This window comes from Ovis canadensis, chromosome X (genome assembly GCF_042477335.2).
Source record: "Ovis canadensis isolate MfBH-ARS-UI-01 breed Bighorn chromosome X, ARS-UI_OviCan_v2, whole genome shotgun sequence".
NCBI classification, from domain to species: Eukaryota; Metazoa; Chordata; class Mammalia; order Artiodactyla; family Bovidae; genus Ovis; species Ovis canadensis.
Window position 1 is genome coordinate 103968665 of NC_091727.1, and position 20593 is coordinate 103989257.

At 41.2% G+C, this 20593-nt stretch overlaps 1 non-coding gene across 1 annotated transcript; it reads right to left on the reverse strand.

Moving 5' to 3' along the window:
- Positions 1-10180: 10180 nt before the first annotated feature.
- Positions 10181-10252, reverse strand: TRNAC-ACA (transfer RNA cysteine (anticodon ACA)). Its single transcript has one exon. It is a non-coding gene; the product is annotated as a tRNA-Cys (tRNA).
- Between the last annotated feature and the right edge of the window lie 10341 nt (positions 10253-20593).

Consider the following 20593-nt stretch of genomic DNA (forward strand, 5'->3'; position numbering starts at 1 on the left):
TGAAGTCAAGTGGGCCTTAGAAAGCATCACTGCAAACAAAGCTAGTGGAGGTGATGGAATTCCAGCTGAGCTCTTTCAAATCCTGAAAGATGATGCTGTGAAAGTGCTGCACTCAATATGCCAGCAAATTTGGAAAACTCAGCAGTGGCCACAGGACTGGAAAAGGTCAGTTTTCATTCCAATCCCAAAGAAAGGCAATGCCAAAGAAGGCTCAGACTACTGCACAATTGCATTCATCTCACACGCTAGCAAAGTAATGCTCAAAATTCTCCAAGCCAGGCTTCAGCAATATGTGAACCGTGAACTTCCAGGTGTTCAAGCTGGATTTCAAAAAGGCAGAGGAATCGGAGATCAAATTGCCAACATTCTCTGGATCATGAGAAAAGCAAGAGAGTTCCAGAAAAACATCGATTTCTGCTTTATTGACTATGCCAAAGCCTTTGACTGTGTGGATCACAATAAACTATGGACAATTCTGAGAGAGATGGGAATACCAGACCACCTGACCTGCCTCTTGAGAAACCTGTATGCAGGTCAGGAAGCAACAGTTAGAACTGACTCTGTTCTGAGTCTCCTCCTCAGTGGCAGCTCTTCAGGCTTTGGTCACAGGGGAGCACTCTGATGTCTCCACTGAAAGCTCACAGAACACTTGCCTACTTCTCTGGTCATTCTGGACCTCAATCTGTCCAGGTCATTTGGTGCAGCCAGCAGGCCACAAAAGAATTCTCTTTTGAGTGGAGGCCAACTCTTGTCTGTCCCAATAGTTCAGTAGGAGATCTCTGCCTAGGCTAATTTGAAAATGCAACAATAGAATGAATGGATTTGGGTTGGTCATGACAACAAGTTGTTTTTATTTCCTTGTGGCAAATCTGCTTAGTGGGGCAAGAGAAGTCTCAATAAACAGACAGGACAGAAAAGGTGGCCTACATACATGATGTCATTTAAGATCTGGGAGAGTCCCCTCCCCATCTCCACTTTGTTCTGACTCGTCTTATCTTTGATCCATCCCATTGGTTTCATTAGTGTCCTCTTCCAAATGAAATTTTCCCTAGATTTTTGAAAACATGGTGTGAATTGTTTGAGTCATCATTCTGAAAGTTCTAGCATGGGCATTGGTACTATTTCTTGAGTAGATTTTCAGAGGTGAGTCAGAACAAGGAGAAAGAAAACCAGAGAAAATTAGGGGCAGAAATGCTTAAATGTTATATTCATGAATAAACCCATAGATAAGAGAAACTTGATTTCCTTGGCCATCTGGTGGTTTGTAAATTTAATTTTTTTTAATTTTACATAATAAATAACAGACCCATGGGTGACTTTGGATATCTTGTTTCCTTTGCTGGGTTCAGGATTAGGAGATAATCCTGAGACTGTTCATTGTGTATTCTCAACACACGTAGGCATTAAACCCATCAGGAGGTTGAGTACTTTGTGTTCACCAGAAGACCATTCCAGTTGATAATGCTTTTTAATTAACAGGGGCTTTGCATCAGCTTTCTTATCTACCCAGCTAGAGTTCCCAAGTCTGGGCAGGTGCATCCTGTTATATATTACAGAATAACAAAGGGGAGTACAAGGGCAGGGACACTTCAGACAATCATGACCTAACGCGTACTTGCTTCCTTGCTCTCTGTTTCCAGGTGATTCTGTTGCTCCTTCTGCCAAATTCCCCAAAGAAGTTTTCTTTAAACAAACTGTGTCTCTAGTTGCTTCATTCATTCACTCATTCATTTAAGCATACATCCAACAAATTATCTACTGAAAATCTTTTCTGTGTTATGGGCTAGGGTAGGCCCTGGGCATATAGTGTTGAACAAGGACAGCTTACTATCTAAGACTGAAGACAGTTATTCATGAAATCATAAAGATTGATACTTTAGTGCCAGAAGTCTTGGGAAAATTTCCCGCATGGATTTATACCCTTTCCTCCCAACAGTGTTTCTTTTTCTGCCTTTAAAGGCCTGTCTCTCTGATGAAAATGGAATACCCCACTCAGTGATTCCATGGAACCCTAGGAATGATGTCACTGCCCCCACTGCCCAGTAATTTGAGGTGGCAAGGAGTGCTCCCAAAGCCAAGAGCTGGTAGGATCATAGAACTGAGTGTCAGGACTGCTAACACACATTTTATATATAGCACACTAGCAACTGGACTTGGCATATGGGGCCAGATGCGGCAGTGGTCTTCCTAAGTGTGTGCGTACTAAGTCACTTCAGTCATGTCTGACCCTTTGTGACCCCATGGACTATGGCCCACCATGCTCCTTTGTCCATGGGATTCTCTAGGCAAGAATACTGGAGTGCATTGCCATGTCCTTCTCCAGGAGATCTTCCCTACCTAGGGACTGAACCTGCGTCTCCTTCGGCTCCTGCATTGCAGGGAGATTCTTTACTGCTGAGCCACCAGGGAAGCCCAGTGATCTTCCTAGTTCCCCATTTTACCCACCTGTCCAAACCAGCAGAGTCACTGAAGGTTGATATCTGCAGCCAATCCTGACCAACAGTGGGGAGAGACAGGGGTGAGAAGAGGGTGGTAATTACACATAAGGATCATAGAATTTCAGAGTTGGTGTGGTCTATACACTTGATACCCATAGTATGGTCCATAGACCAGCAGCATAAACATAACCTGGGAGCTTCTTGGAAAAGCGGAACATCAGGCTCCACCCCAGACCTACTGAATCTGGATCTGCCTTTGTACGATATCCCCAGGTGATTTGTAAGCATATGAAATTTTTATAAAGATACTTATATAAATTTATTTTTATTTATTTATATTTTGGCCATGCCACTCAGCATGTGGGATCTTAGTGCAATGGAAATGTGGACTGCTTAACTTGCAGGGTGCGTGAATTCAATCCCTTGTCAGGGAACTAAGATCAGACCCTGACCATCCTCTCTCTCTGTCTTTTAAAGGATATGCAAGCCTCAGTGATAAGAAGGAAGTCTAGAAAGCAAAAATGAATCTTCAAATTACCAAAGGGTTGCTACTGCTGCTACTGCTGCTAAGTCGCTTCAGTCATGTCCGACTCTGTGCAACCCCACAGACGGCAGCCCACCAGGCTCCCCCGTCCCTGGGATTCTCCAGGCAAGAACACTGGAGTGGGTTGCCATTTCCTTCTCCAACGCGTGAGAGTGAAGTCACTCAGTCATGTGCCACTCTTAGCGACCCCATGGACTGCAGCGCACCAGGCTCCTCCGTCCATGGGATTTTCCAGGCAAGAGTACTGGAGTGGGGTGCCATTGCCTTCTCCGACCAAAGGGTTGGGGGAAATTAAGAAGAATAGCTTTCATTTTCCAAAGATGAAAATAAAAGCACCTCTTTTCTGTGTTTTGAGTATAATTCAGGACAACTCAGGCTGATTTAGATTCCCCAAAGCTCAACATTTTTAACAGGGCAGATGGTAAGTCGATAGTATCTTACTTCTAATGCAATTTATTGCCTCAAATTTTGATATCTTTGCTATTAATAAGGAATATGTCCCTGAATACAGTCCTAAGAAACATGATGAAGTCCCTGAACCATTTCACCTGCACTTGGGGACCAAGGCTTGCTCCAGGTAGCATGGGAAAAGAGTGAAGCTGATCTAGCACATTCTTCTACTGTTGTCACTTCTTTGGGGGCTGGCTCTTGCCCCTTTAGGTAATGCCCCCTTTTTATTTGGTTCCTAATGCTCTCTCCCTGCCTGTTCTCTCCCCTAGCAAAGAAGAGGCCATCTTCTAAAAATATCCAGTCATGTAACAGGTTACTAGAGTGTCTGAACATGAAAAAAAAAGAAAAGAAAGAAACCCATGGAGAGGGAAAAACTTAGCCCAAAAGGATGGTTGCTCAAGCTGGAACTCAAGCTAGGAATGTGGATGAAGGTATAATGCAGTGGGGCCTTCAGATCCTATCTATTGCTGTTTATTTGCTTTTCCCATAGAAAAGGTCAGATCTGAGAATGACACCTGCCCCTGCCTGACTTCGTAAGGGGATTAGTAAGGAAAAACTAGGTCATAGATGTGAAAGCGCTTTTGACACAAATCAAATCAGGGTTTTGATTTTTCCCAATCTAATATCTCCCTGCCTTAGGGTCAGTTTCTGCCCCAATCTCTCCATTTTTCAAAATGAGAATACTATATACTCCTGCATTTCTTTGCAAAGCTGCTGGGTTAAAAGGAAACAATTGTGTTGATTGCAATGCCCATTGGATAAAAAATGTATGAGATGATTGTATTAATTGGACCAATGGCATCACAGAAGAACCGTGGTTGTTTTCAGCCTGCATTTCAAGTTGGTCTGGAGTTAACCAAGGCTCAGGCAGGTGAAAATTTGGCACCTTGGAACCACACACCAGAGGAATGAAAACTCCTGCTGTGTTTGATGGCTGGAGGACAGAAATAGTTCTGCTTTATTTTAAGAACTAACTCCATGCCATTAACTTGTTTTCTCTGGAAGTTAACCCAGATGCCTTTGGGGGACAAAGGGTTCTTCTGAAGGTGTGGTCTTTGGACCCACTGCATCAGAATTCTGTGCTTGCTACAGTTATAAATTCTTGGCCCCAGCATCTTGCCAAAACCACTGATTCAAGATCTCTTTGGGTGGGACCAGGAATGCCATACAGTAAACAAAAGGATGATTCTCTGACAGACTAAGGTATATGACCCACAAGCACCAGTGGATTGAATTCTTCAAATATTGCTGTCAGGAAGTGGTTCTCCACCCTGGCCATGCACAAAAATCGCCTAGAAGACTAGTAGATAAAACATCCATGGCCCGCCCATCCTGGACTGATTAAATGAGATTTTCTAGCGCTGAGGCCCTAGTATCTGCATTTTTTAAAAGCTCCTCTGGTGATTTTAGGTGTGCAATCAGGGCTGGGGACAACCTTTAGTACCATTGTTGGAATCCCTCCCCAACTACCCCTACTCAAGGGCGCTCCCAGCTCAGGTACACTGCCTCCCAGCCCTTCTTGAGCTTCTTTTCTGCACACTTGTTAAGGGTCAGAAGACCCCCAACAGCACATTCCATGTGCTTCATACTGAGGAAGTCAATGACCAACCAAAGAGGAATAGATTTTGTTAAGGAGCCCAGTCCAGCAGGAGAAACAGTCCCAATCACAAAAGGCAGATAGAAGCCATCTCTCTAGTTGACCCCGCTGATCCTCTGGGTTCTTGAAATAAGGCCCTTGGTCTACCACCCACCAGAGAATTACTTGCTTACAAAGATCCCTTGCTTTACCCATTTCTTATCTCCTTGTTCAAAGCATCTTTTGAAAGATCTGATTTTGAAAGTCCCTGGAAGGCACTGTAGTCCTCAAATTATTTGGGCCTATGTGACTTTCTACCTAGATCCTGACGATTCTGTCAGGTATGAGTTACAAATTGTTTGGTCTCAGCCCTGGGACACTGGCCTGGCTAGCACATGAATGTAGCAGAGCAGAGATAGGGTGACAAGTCCTGACTCACAGGGTACGAGAAGGAGCTGCTCTTTCCTCTGCCAAAAAATCAACCTTTATGTTCAAATTCAGTGTCTGTGAAAAACCCTTTCTTAAACTCATCTCATTGGATTCTCCCTGGAGATGATGAGGTTTTAGGCAGCAATTCCATTCAGGCTAACGTATGGGGTAATTTATAATCTACTTCCCCTCCTGTAAAAGGACTTAATTAAGTTTAGAATTTTACTCTTTAATCATCTAATGCAGAACAGAAGGCATGGACATTAGACAGCTCCAAGAGTCAAAATGAGTCATCCTGATTTTTAAAAAAATTTATTATTTTTTAAAGTCTTTATTGAATTTGTTACACTATTGCTTCTATTTTCTGCTTTGTTTTTTTGGCTGTGAGGCATGTGGGATCTTAGCTCCCTGACCAGGTAGCGAACCTGCACCCCCTGCATTGGAAGGCAAACTCTTAACCCACTAGACCACCAGGGAAGTCCCATGGGTCATCTTTAGGCTGGCTGCCTGGTTTTTCAGATGGTGGCTTTTGCTTCTTCCCCTTCCTGTAATAAGTTACTTTTTGTAATTTAACAGCTAAGGAATTATTTAGGCACTGTTAAGTCATCTCCTACCTAACACCAAAATATATTCTCTTCAAAAAAAGGGAGAAGAAAGTTTTTGGTGACCGTGACCTTGTTTACCTTGACATTGAAGGAGCCACAAAGGAACCTTTCTCATTTCATTTTATGGAATTCATATGTTCTCACTCCTACTCTGATCTGGTATACCTTTCAGAAATCTAGCTTTGTGAGAAAAATTCTGCTTATTTTTTAACCCCAACTTGGCAATGATGCATGCTTGCCTGGAACAAATAATTTAGGCTCCTAGCTTCTCATTTAACATTAAAGTTTGTCTCTTTTATTTATACCCATGGCAACCCACTCGAGTACTCTTGCCTGGAAAATCCCATGGACAGAGGAGCCTGGTAGGCCGCAGTCCATGGGGTCGCTAGGAGTCAGATACGACTGAGCAACTTTACTTTCACTTTTCACTTTCACCCATTGGAGAAGGAAACGGTAACCCACTCCAGTGTTCTTGCCTGGAGAATCCCAGGGACGGGGGAGCCTGGTGGGCTGCTGTCTATGAGGTCGCACAGAGTCGGGCACCACTGAAGTGACTTAGCAGCAGGGAATGGTTAGAGTTTTGATTAGCAACCATTTGAAATACCTCAGCTGCTCAATGGAGGAAAAGTGACATTAATGGCCAATTGCAGAGTAGTGGGAGGCTGTGGCAACAGACCTAAGCATAATTATCAACTGAGCAGAAGGGCACACGGAGTGAGCTAGCACTCAGTAAGTAATATGTAGGAAATTAACTAAACTAGCTAAGGATCAATAGTAAGGAACTTAGAGTCCTTTAAACCATCAGGCAAAGGGATTACTTTTATCACTTACAAATATGTTGTTTAATAATGATTAGCCTTTCTGCTTCCATTGATTTGATTAGTTCTATGACAATACATGATAAGCAGCAGTGGTAGAGAAGGGAGTAGTTTAGGAGCAAAATAAACATTCTGAATCCCAAGAGAATCAGTTATGAACATGCGATGTAGCAGTGGGATGTTTTAACACCTGTATGAAATATGGTTAATTCTATGTACATAGAATACAGTTCACCCACTGAAAGTGTACAGTTGAGTCGTTCTTGTTGTAATCATCACCACTACCTAACTTTAGAACATTTTTATCACTCCAAAAAGAAACCCCACCTCTATTAAGCAGTATCTTCCCTGTCTTCTCTCTCCTCAGCCCCTGGCAACCGGTAATTTACTTCCTGTTCCTGTAGATTTATCTATTGTTAATATTTCAGATAAATGGAATCATACAATATGTGATCTCTTGCATCTGGTTTCTTTCACTTGGCATAATATCATCAAGGTTCATCCATGTTGTATCAGCCACAGATTTTTATAAATTTTTAATTGATTTAACTGGAGGCTAATTACTTTAAAATATTGTAATGGTTTTGCCATACATCATCCATGGGTGTACATGTGTTCCCCATCCTGAACCCCCCTCCTACCTCCCTCCCCATCCCATCCCTCGGAGTCATCCCAGTGCACCAGCCCTGAGCACCCTGTCTCATGCAATGAACCTGGACTGGTGATCTATTTCACATATGATAATATACATGTTTCAATGCTAGTCTCTCAAATCATCCCACCGTTGCCTTCTCCCACAGAGTCCAAAAGACTGTTCTATACATCTGTGTCTCTTTTGCTATCTCGCATATGGGGTTATCATTACCGTCTTTCTAAATTCCATATATATGCATTAGTATACTGTATTGGTATTTTTCTTTCTGGCTTACTTCACTCTGTATAATAGACTTCAGTTTCATCCACCTCATTAGAATTCAGATGTATTCTTTATAATGGCTGAGTAATATTCCATTGCGGATATGTACCACAGCTTTCTTATCCATTCATGTGCTGGTGGACATCTAGGTTGCTTCCATGTCTTGGCTATTATAAACAGTGCTTCAGTGAACATTGGGGTACACGTGTCTCTTTCAGTTCTGGTTTCCTCAGTGTGTATGCTGAGCAGTGGGATTGCTGGGTCATATGGCAGTTCTATTTCCAGTTTTTCAAGGGTATGGTTTTTCCAGTAGTCATGTATGGATGTGAGAGTTGGACTGTGAAGAAAGCTGAGCGCCGAAAAATTGATGCTTTTGAACTGTGGTGTTGGAGAAGACTCTTGAGAGTCCCTTGGACTGCAAGGAGATCCAACCAGTCCATTCTGAAGGAGATCAGCCCTGGCATTTCTTTGGAAGGAATGATGCTAAAGCTGAAACTCCAGTACTTTGGCCACCTCATGTGAAGAGTTGACTCATTGGAAAAGACTCTGATGCTGGGAGGGATTGGGGGCAGGAGGAGAAGGGGACGACAGAGGATGAGATGGCTGGATGGCATCACTGACTCGATGGATGTGAGTCTGAGTGAACTCCGGGAGTTGGTGATGGACAGGGAGGCCTGGCGTGCTGCGATTCATGGGGTCGCAAAGAGTCGGACATGACTGATTGACTGAACTGAACTGAAGGAATCTCCACACTGTTCATAATCAGCCACAGACTTTTTAACATACTTTTCTTTTTTTTAAAGTTCATAACTAAAATGTTTAATTTTAACATGCTTTTCTAAGTTTAATTGAATTTAAAGGGATTGTAAATGAATACGATGCATAGGTTTGAGCCTAATTTTTCTCTTGTTACCATATGTGAAGTTGTATTTAAAACTCAGAATAAGCTCACGAAAAAACATGAATCCTTCAATTTGCTTCCTAATTAGATGATTAGTCACATCTGTACATTTTAATATCTTATGCAGATACTATGTTTATGAAAGAAGACAATTATAGAGTGATAACGCATGAACTAATTTTGACAGTTCCCTGGATGTTCCTTTCTTAAAATGAATTTGCCTAAAGAAGAAGGAAGAAAAATAGCTTTTCCAATTTGGCAGGTAAGTGGTCTGCTATGTTCCTAGTTGTTATGACCACAGGTGTGACAATATCCGAGCTTGAGGGGCCCTCCTAAGTAGTCAAGACAGGCTCAAATGGAATGAAGTCCAAGCAATAGTGGTGAGGAGAGTTTGGGAAAATAGGGCCAACTTTGCAGCTCATTAATTTTAACATACTTTTCTAAGTTTAAGTGAATTTAAAGGGATTGTAAATGAATCCCTTTGGTGGATGGTACTCAGACAACAGCAATATCACATTTTTATAGTGCCTTTGTATAGCCTGGCAGTGTGCTAAGTGGTTTACATGCATCATTTCTTTAAACCCATTTTACAGCTGGGGAAACTAAGGCCCAGAGGGTTAAGTAACTCAAGGTAACACTTATTTAGCAAATACTTATTATATTCTAATACATATTACATATATTACAATATTTACTTGTAATAAGTAAATATTTGTTGTTGTTCAGGGGCTAAGTTGTGTCTGATTGTTTGCGACCCTATGGACTACAGCACGCCAGGCTTCCCTGTCTTTCACTGTCTCCTGGAGTTTGCTCAAACTCATGTCCATTGAGTTGGTGATGCCATTCAACCATCTCATCCTCTGTCATCCCCTTCTCCTCCTGCCCTCAATCTTTCCCAGCATCAGGTTCTTTTCCACTGAGTTGGCTCTTTGTATCAGTTGGTCAAACTACTGGGGCTTCAGCTTCAGCATCAGTCCTTCCTGTGAGTATTCAGGGTTGATTTCCTTTAGGATTGACTGGATTGATCCCCTTACTGTCCAAGGGACTCTCAAGAGTCTTCTCCAGCACTACAGTTCAAAAGCATCAGTTCTTCAGTGCTCAGCCTTGTTTCTGGTCCAACTCTCATATCTGTACATGACTACTGGAAAAACCATAGTTTTGACTATACAGACCTTTGTCAGCAAAGTGATGTCGGTGTTTTTTTGTTTTTGTTTTTGTTTTTGTTTTTTTAGTATGCTATTTGACGTAGCTTTTCTTCCAAGAGCAAGCATCTTTTAATTTCATGCATGCAGTCACCATCCGCAGAGATTTTGGAGCCCAAGAAAATAAAAGCTGCCACTGTTTTCACTTTTCCCCGTCTATTTGCCATGAAGTGGTATTATAAACAAGTAAATATTTACTTATTATAAGTGTATAAGAGTAAATAAGTAAATCCTCCTCCGTCCATGGGATTTTCCAGGCAAGAGTACTGGAGTGGGTTGCCATTTCCTTCTCCAGAGGATCTTCCCAACCCAGGGATTGAACCTGGGTCTCCTGCATTGTAGACAGACGCTTTACCATCTAAGCCACCAGGGAAGTCAGATAAATAAATAAGTGTAAATAAGTAGAATTAAAAACCCAGGTCTGTCTGAATCTAGAGGTCAAACTCTTGAAACTGTTTTTAAAAAAATTGAAGTATAGGGACTTCCCTGGCAGTCCAGTTGTTGAGAATCTGGGCTCCTACTGCAGGGGGTGAGGGTTCTATCCCTGGTCAGGGAACTGAGATCCTGCATGCTGCACCATGAGACCCAAAAAATAAATACATAAAATAAAAATTGAAGTAGAGTTGGTTCTAAACATTGTGTCAGTACAGCAAAGTGATTCAGTCTCTCTTTCCATATATATATATATATATATATATATATATATATATATATATATGGAGAGATGACACAACTGAGTGACTAAGCATAGTGTCTTTGTGACCCTATGGTTGGTCTGTAGCCCACCAGGGTCCTATGTCCATGGGGATTCTCCAGGCAAGAATACTGAAGTGGGTTGCCATGTCCTCCTCCAGGGGATCTTCCCAACCCAGGCATTGAACCCAGGTCTCCTGTATTGCAGGCAGGTTCTCTACCATCTGAGCCACCAAGGAAGCCTATATATATTTATATTCTTTTTCATGTTCTTTTCCATTATGGCTTATTACAGGATATTGAATACTGTTCCCTGTGCTATACAGTAGGACCTTGTTTATCTACTTTGTATATAGTAGTTTGTATCTGCTAATTCCAAACTCCTAATTTATCCCTCCCTCACCCCCTTTCTTCTTTGGTAACCATAAATATGTTTTCTGTGAGTCTTTCTATTTCTTAGATAAGTTCATTTGTGGCATATTTTAATTTTTACATATAAGTGATCTTACATGGTATTGTCTTTCTCTGTCTGACTTACTTCACTCAGTATGATACTCTTTAGGTATCCATCCATGTTGCTGCGAATGGCATTACTCCATTCTGTTTTATTTAGAGCCCACCCTCTTAAATACCTAAGCTCTACTGCAAGGAGAGTCTAACTTTACACTATGTACTGTCTTCTTGCCCTACCTAAGAGCTTTAGAGAACTGTTTTCTCTTCCATACATTCTGGTTACCAAGTGGGAGTGAAGGTACATGGTTTCAAAATGGCCCTTTTGTTTCCAGATATACCATACAAATAGTCTAAAAAGGAATAGGAACTTCCTTCTCCATCTCTAACTGCAGTAACTACATGTTCTGGATTTTCCAGGAAGGAAAGGAGGCAAAGAGGAAAAGGGGAGGGACTTGCAATACTTTTCCTGCTCACGTCTCCATTCTCACCTCCAGCAACTTGCCCTCATATATATTATGCTTCTCTCATACTCAAGACCCAAATGATCATAGTGTCTTGCACACATGATGTTCCTCACCTTTATGACCTCTGGCCTTTGCTCAGATTGCTTCTATTGTGTGGAATCCCTCTCTACTCCCCTCCACCTGAGAAAGCTCCCAATTAATGATTAAGGTTCATCATCTACTTCAGAAAGCCTTCCTTAACCCCTCCTTCTGTTTCTTCATGATAGCCTATGCATAGCTTTATAGTGTCAGATTTTCCATACAGTATCTTGTAGGTTTCTGGGTCTTTGGGTCTTAATTGTGACCTCCTTTGATGTGTTTGAACTGTGGTGTTGGAGAAGACTTTTGAGAGTCCCTTGGACTGCAAGGAGATCCAACCAGTCCATTCTGAAGGAGATCAGCCCTGGGATTTCTTTGGAAGGAATGATGCTAAAGCTGAAACTCTAGTACTTTGGCCACCTCATGCGAACAGTTGACTCACTGGAAAAGACTCTGATGCTGGGAGGGATTGGGGGGCAGGAGGAGAAGGGGACGACAGAGGATGAGATGGCTGGATGGCATCACGGACTCGATGGACGTGAGTCTGAGTGAACTCTGGGAGTTGGTGACGGACAGGGAGGCCTGGCGTGCTGCGATTCATGGGGTTGCAAAGAGTCGGACACAACTGAGCAACTGAACTGAACTGAACTTGGGCTTCCTTGATGGCTCAGATGGTAAAGAATCTGCCTGCAATGCAGGAGAGCTGGATTCAATCCCTGGGTTGGGAAGATCCTCTGGAGAAAGGAACAGCTATACACTCCAGTATTTTTGCCTGGAGTTCCATGGACAGAGGAGCCTGGTGGGCTACAGTTCATGGGGTCAGAAAGAGTTGGACACAACTGAGTGATTAACACTTTCACCTTCTAAGGATGAATGCTCTATTCCATTTCTCTTGGTAGTCCCAGCACCTAGCACGATGACTGCTATAGAGAGAAAGTGTTCTATAAATGTTTGTTGAATGAATAAATGATCTATTATCTGTGGAGCACCTATTATATAGTCCAGGCCTTTTAAAAATACCAAGTCATTGAGCCCCCAAAACATACCTGGAAAGAACGTACCAATATGTCAGTGTTGAAAGGTGAAGGAATTAAAGAACAGACTTACTCAGTTATTAAGTGGTGGTGCTGCGATTCAGACCCAGGCCTCAGTGACTCGAAAGCTTGGCTCTGTCCATGTACCCTTACTGTCTCTTACTGTAGGAAACTGACTTTGGATTTAAACTATCTGTTCTGTGTGGCCACATACCATGGAAATGGTCCCTAAGTTCAAACATTTCCACATACAAGTTGAATTCAGTTGCTCAGTTGTGTCCAACTCTTTGGGACCCCAAGGACTACAGCACGGCAGGTCTCCCTGTCCATCACCAACTCCCAGAATTCAAACATTTTCACATACAAGTTAGTCTCTGAAATGTTCTCTCACTTAGAAGCAACTCACAAATCCTCTATCATACAGTATACCTAAATTTTTTTTTTTTTTACAGTTTTGGGAATAGAGTCATAGAAGTTTGTCTGGAATTCAATACCAGCTTCTTCATGAAGCTCTATCATTCAGTATTTTCAGTCAAGAGTGGTCACCCCACTGTGTAGAGATGATTTTCTGCTACTTATAAGCATGGAAAATAAAAAGCAAGCAATAGAAATTCAAGAGTGATATACACCATTTACTGCCAATACTTTTGTAAGATTAGTTTTGGTTAAAGAATTTAATATTTTAAAATTCACACAGCATCTAATCAATTTATCCAGACGGTGGGCAAGGGCCCCTGGAAATGCTCAGAGGCTTTTAGAAGTCTTTGTTTACACTTAGATATAAGATCTTTTACACCTTCCCACTGACATCATCGTCTGATTTTATCAGGCAGTAATGGAGCTGGTTTATGATCTCTGAAGCATTGCTAGAACCACCAGATTTGTTATAAATATCTTGCTTTGATATAGATCATTGCCCTCACCTAGCACAGGCCTCTTTCTTTTTCTGTCTACCATAAACAAGAAATCATCTCAGGCCACCTCCATTGTTATAGGCTGTGAAACTGTGTTCTAAGTTATTAAGAGGCACTCTTCTTTTTCACAGCTGGCGCAGTGGTAAAAAATTAACCTGCCAATGCAGGAGACTCAAGAGACAACAGTTCAATCCCTGGATCAAGAAGATCCCCTGCAGTAGGAAATAGCAACCCATTCCAGTATTCTTGACTAGAAAATTCCATGGATAGAGGAGTCTGGAGGGCTGGAGTCCATGAGGTCGCAAAGAGTCGGACTTGACTGAGCACCTGAGCATGCTCTTCCTTTTTCCTCCTCAAACTCTGTTCAAGGTAAAAACATAAGTGTCAGAGCCAGAATTTAATGCCTCATCGGACCCCAAGGCCCATGTCTTTCCTGCTACATTAAGTTGCCTCCCAAGTTAAAATCTGTTATTGTTCTTCCAAGTCAGTGGAACCGTTCCCCAAATTCTAACATTTCAGTGTCCAGATCACCTCTTCCTTGTGGCTCTTTCATTATAAGAAACAACAGAAAATATCCTTTATATTTTCTTTAACAGGAAGATTTTATGTTATTCAGAATAAGGTTCATTCTGCTAACCACAGCAGTAAGAGATTTATGGGAATCACTTTCCTTGAGGACACTTCTAGGAGAATTGCATGGGATACTTCATATAACTTGTCATTCATTATGTAGAAGCCTTCCAGCCCAACGGTCAATGTACCTTTAGTCAAAGATGGGAACAAAAACTTCATATTACCTTCTTCAAACAGCTGTGACTGTGCTATCATTCCTAATCCTCTGGTCTTATTCATCTTTGGGTGTATTTTCCCAAACTGGAACAAAGAGTTTGATTTCTTTGATATTTAATCTGTATGTGTTCCTCAACACACTACCTAGAATCAGGTATGTCTGTTTGCAAATAAAGAGCTTGAAGTTACAGATGTAGATTGGAGACGATTGTTGAGGACAAGAGAAGTGGAATTTCAACATTTTGACCTCCCAAGTGATGGGGAAAATGATCTGATGCATGTAAGCATCAGGAAACTGTCAAAAGTACATGAAACCAGCTATGTAGCATATGATACATTAATTTTTTCAACAAATATTTATTGAGTGCTTGTTGTGTGTCAAGCCTTACTTTAGAGGCTGGAAATAACATCACCGAGAAAAATGACAAGAGATTTCTGCTCCCATGGAGCTTGTATTCCAGCAGGGAAGGAGAGATAATAAACAGCATGCATACACATGACTAAATTATATAGTATGTTCAGTCAGTTCAGTTCAGTCGCTCAGTAATGTCCGATTCTTTGCAACCCCATGAATTGCAGCACGCCAGGCCTCCCTGTCCTTCACCAACTCCCGGAGTTCACTCAGACTCATGTCCATCGAGTCAGTGATGCCATCCAGCCATCTCATCCTCTGCCGTCCCCTTCTTCTCCTGCCCCCAATCCCTCCCAGCATCAGAGTCTTTTCCAATGAGTCAGCCCTTCGCATGAGGTGGCCAAAATACTGGAGTTTCAGCTTTAGCATCATTCCTTCCAAGGAAATCCCAGGGCTGATCTCCTTCAGAATGGACTGGTTGGATCTCCTTGCAGTCCAAGGGACTCTCAAGAGTCTTCTCCAACACTCTTCTCCAGGATATAGTATGTTAGAAGGTTATAAATACTATGGGATATTTAACAAGAATGTAGAACAGAGTGAAGGGGATCAGTAGCACAGGGTGGATTGGGAGGGTTGCTCTATAGAATAGGATGATCGGGGTAGATGATACTGAGAAAGTGACACTAGAACAAAGACCTGAAATAAGGATGCGAGTTAGCATCTGGTCCCATCACTTCATGGGAAATAGATGGGAAAACAGTGGAAACAGTGTCAGACTTTATTTTGGGAGGCTCCAAAATCACTGCAGACGGTGACTGCAGCCATGAAATTAAAGGATGCTTACTCCTTGGAAGAAAAGTTATGACCAACCTAGATAGCATTTTCAAAAGCAGAGACATTACTTTGCCAACTAAGGTCCGTCTAGTCAAGGATATGGTTTTTCCTGTGGTCATGTATGGATGTGAGAGTTGGACTGTGAAGATGGCTGAGTGCCGAAGAATTGATGCTTTTGAACTGTGGTGTTGGAGAAGATTCTTGAGGGTCCCTTGGACTGCAAGGAGGTCCAACCAATCCATTCTGAAGGAGATCAGCCCTGGGATTTCTTTGGAAGGAATGATGCTAAAGCTGAAACTCCAGTACTTTGGCCACTTCATGCGAAGAGTTGACTCATTGGAAAAGACTCTGATACTGGGAGGGATTGGGGGCATGAGGAGAAGGGGACGACAAAGGATGAGATGGCTGGATGGCATCACCGACTAGATGGACGTGAGTTTGAGTGAACTCCGGGAGTTGGTGAAGGACAGGGAGGCCTGGCGTGCTGCGATTCATGGGGTCGCAAAGAGTCGGACACGACTGAGCAACTGAACTGAACTGAACTAGCCATCCAAAGACCTAGAGAAAGAATATTCCAGGCAGAAGGAAGAGACAGGAACAGTGCAAAATATATCAAATTTGCATCAAGATAGAATAACCTACTCCTACTACATCAAAGTAATCAGTACCTTTGTCCCTATTTTGCATGTATTTAGTTGCATTATGCTTATATTTCTAATTACAAAAATCTCTGTTTCTGAAGCTTCTATCTAAAAAGCAATCTCCTTTATGGACTATGTTATCTTAAAATGACTTCTAGATAGAAAGAATATATATATATATTTTTTTTTTATTTTTTTACTTTACAATACTGTATTGGTTTTGCCATACATTGACATGAATCCACCACAGGTGTACATGAGTTCCTTACCCTGAACCCCCCTCCCAACCCCCTCCCCATATCATCTCTCTGGGTCATCCCAGTGCACCAGCCCCAAGCATCCTGTATCCTGTATTGAACCTAGACTAGCGAATCATTTCTTACATGATAGTATACATGTTTCAATGCCATTCTGCCTTATGACCCAGCAATCCCACTGCTGGGCATACACACCGAGGAAACCAGAATTGAAAGAGACACGTGTACCCCAGTGTTCACTGCAGCACTATTTATAATAGCCAGGACATGGAAGCAACCTAGATGCCCATCAGCAGATGAAAGGATAAGAAAGCTGTGGTACATATACACAATGGAGTATTACTCAGCCATTATAAAGAATACATTTGAATCAGTTCTAACGAGGTGGATGAAACTGGAGCCGATTATACAGAGTGAAGTAAGCCAGATAGAAAAACACCAATACAGTATACTAACACATATATATGGAATGTAGAAAGATAGTAATGATAACCCTGCATGCGAGACAGCAAAAGAGACACAGATGTAAAGAACAGACTTTTGGACTCTGTGAGAGAGGGAGAGGGTGGGATGATTTGGGAGAATGGCATTGAAACATGTATACTATCAAGAATATATTTTTATGATTTATTTTTTATTGATGTAACTGGTTTATAACATTGTATGTCTCATGTGTGCAATGTTATATTTCTAATGCTGGAGTGCTCACCACTAACAATTTTCCTTTCATATGTCACATATAATTGATCCTCTTCTCCTATTTTGCCCTCCCCCACCCCACTACCCCTTCCCCTCTGGGAACCACTACTCTGTTCCCTGTAGCTACGTTTTTGTGTGGTTTGCTTTATTTATTTATTTTGATTACTGTTTTTTATGCCATGTATGAGTGAAATCATATGATATTTATCTTCCTCCATGTGACTCATTTCACTTAGCATGATACCCTCTAGGTTCACCCACATTGTCACAAATGGCAAGATTTCTTTTTATGGCTGAGTAGTATTCCCTTGTATCTGTATGCCATATCTTCTTTAGCCATTCATCCCCTGATGTGCACTTAGGTTGTTCTCATGTCTTGGCTGTTTTAAATAATGCTGTAATTGAACATAGGAGTACATATCTTTTTGAATTCGTGTTTTCATATTCTTTGAATAAACACCAGAAGTGGCATAGCTTGGATATATAGTAGCTTTATTGTTAATTTTTTGAGGAATCACCACACTGTCTTGCATAGTGGCTGCACCAATTTACATTCCCACCAGCAGTGTATGAAGGTTCCCTTTTCTCTATGTCTTCATCAACATCTGTTATTTCTTGCCTTTTTGATAATAGCCATTCTAACAGGTGAGAGTTGACTTGTTATTGTGGTTTTGATTTGCATTTCCTTAATAATTAGTGATGTTGAGAATCTTTTCATTTGCCTGTTGGCTGTCTGTAGGTCTTCTTTGTAAAAATGTCTTTTTATCACATTCCCTGATTACAAACTATATTATAAAGCCATAGTAAGCTAAATAGCATGGTATTGGCAGAGAAACAGATACCTGGATCTATGGAACAGAACTGAAAACACAGAAATAAACCAATGCACATACAGATCATTAATTTACAACAAAGGAGCAAGAACATACAATGGAGAAAGGAAAGTCTCTTCAGTAAACAGTGCTGGGAAAACTGGACAGACACATGCAAGGAAAGGAAGAAAAAGAAAGAAAGAAACTAGACCACTATCACATACCACACACAAAAATCAATACAAAATGGATTAGAGACTTAAATATGAGACCTGAAACCATAAACCTCCTAGAAGAAAACACAAACAGTACACTCGCTCTTTGACCCTGGTCTTTTTGCTTTTTTTAGACCTTTTTTCTTTTTCTTTTTTAAAAGCAATTTCCCCATTCTCAAGTTGACCCAATAAAGATTACATGAAAACTGGCACACGTATCAGCTGAAACACAGATGTACTAAATGAGGATTTGAAAACTTTCAGAGTGGAAAATAGAACAGAAAGAAAAACAAATCTCTTGGCATTTTCCTCAAAGATTTCACTCTCCTGCCACACACATTCTCCAGATCCAACTCTGCAAGGGAAGACAGAGCAGTGATACTGGTCTTAGAAATATCTTTCTAGATATACTTCCTCAGGCAAGAGAAATGAAAGCAAAAGTAAACAAATGAGACATCAAAAGAAAATGTGTTTTTGAAGCAGAAGAAAGGTGTCAACTGAGCAAACTCTTATTGTAGCTGATGAGGGAATTGTTTTAAACTAGATTTTTCAGGCCAGTAGGATCTTTCCTACCTCTGTCATGACTGAAATTCTCAAATTCTTGAACATTTAATCACATTTTTTTTTCCTCACACTGTGAAGAAGATATAACAAGCCCAGAGACAGCTACAAGGAATTCTGAACCGATGCAGAATTCAGAAGCTACCCTTCTCTGCGCTGTGTCATACTTTCCGTGCAGTTTTCCTTGGGCTAATTTAATCTGCGTCTGTGATCCATCGCACCATTCTTTCAGCTTTCAGAGCAGTAATTATGGTCTTCTACTTGCCTCTGGGTGGGGGGAGGGGGCTTGCTACCTTTTCCTCCCCTGCCTCCTGCCCCACGTTCTTAATCTACTTACTCTGAACTCTGGTTCTTTTAGCTTCAATCATACGCCTCCTTGTCAACACCTCATCTCTGCTTTCCATGAACCTAATCTGCCCACCTACCCCAGAGTGCCTCTTTAAACCCACATCCCCACTTGTTGTCCCCCACTTTCCATTAAGGAGTCTTTCTAGTGGTAGCTCGTAGCTCTCTGGGCTTTGTGAGTCCTTCTCCATAGTGCTAATTCCCTTTCCATCACCAATATTTTACTCTCCTTTTCCCTTTACTGATTTATCCTAGAGGAAACTTGTCTTTCCTCAGACCCAGAGACCTCTCTCAGACCATTTATCTAACATAGTATTCTGCCATTTTTTTAAAACTACATATCCACTCTTAAACCATGTGTGTGTGTGTGTGTGTGTGTGTTCACACAGAGGTTTTGGATTACCTCTGATTCTCTTTTGAATTCAGATATTATTTATGTTATTTGCTTTTATTTATACTGAGATCTAATTCATATATTATAAAATTCACCCTTTTAAATAATACAATTCAGTAGTTTTAGTATATTCACAAAGTGTGCAACCATCACTGTGATCTGATTTCAGAATGTTTCATCATTTCAAAAGGACACCCTATGCCCACTAAGCAGTTGCTCTCTATTCCCCTCTCAGAACCTTGGCAACAACTGTGTAATCTTCTTTATATATAGATTTATCTATTCTAGATCTTTCTTGTAAATGAAACCATGCAATATGTGGTATTTCATGGATGGCTTTTTTCACTAACATAATATTTTCAAGATTCATCCATATTACATCATAAAAATCCATTCCTTTTATAGATGAATAATATTCCATTGTATGAATACACCACTTTTTATTCACACATTCATCAGTTGTTGAACATTTGGGTTGTCTCTACTTTTTGGCTATTGTGAATAATGCTACTATCGACATTCATGTACAAGCATTTTTTGAATACCTGTTTTCAATTCTTTCGGATATATACCTGGGAGTGGAATTTCTGGGTCATATGATAATTATTAAAAACTAGAGCCATCACTTTGCCAACAAACTCCGTATAATTAAGGCTATAGTTTTTCCAGTAGTCATGTACAGATGTGAGAGTTGGACCATAAAGAAGGCTGAGTGCCGAAGAATTGATGGTTTCGAACTGTGGCGTTAGAGAAGACTCTTGAGAGTCCCTTGGACTGCAAGGAGATCAAATCAGTGAATTCTAAAGGAAATCAAATCTGAATATTCACTGAAAGGTCTGATGCTGAAGCTGAAGCCCCAATAATTTGGCCACCTGATGCAAATAGCCAACTTGTTGGAAAAGACCCTGATGCTGGGAAAGATTGAAGGCAGGAGGAGAAGAGGGCAACAGAAGATGAGATGATTAGATGGCATCACAGACTCAATAGACATGAGGTTGAGCAAACTCAGGAAGATGGTGAAGAACAGGGAAGCCTGGTGTGCTTCCATAGGATTGCAAAGAGTCTGACATGATTTAGCAACTGAACAGCAAAAATAACAATGGTAATTATATACTTAACTTGTTGAGGAGCTGTCAAGTTTTTCCTACAGCAGCTGCAAAATTTTACATTTCCACCAGC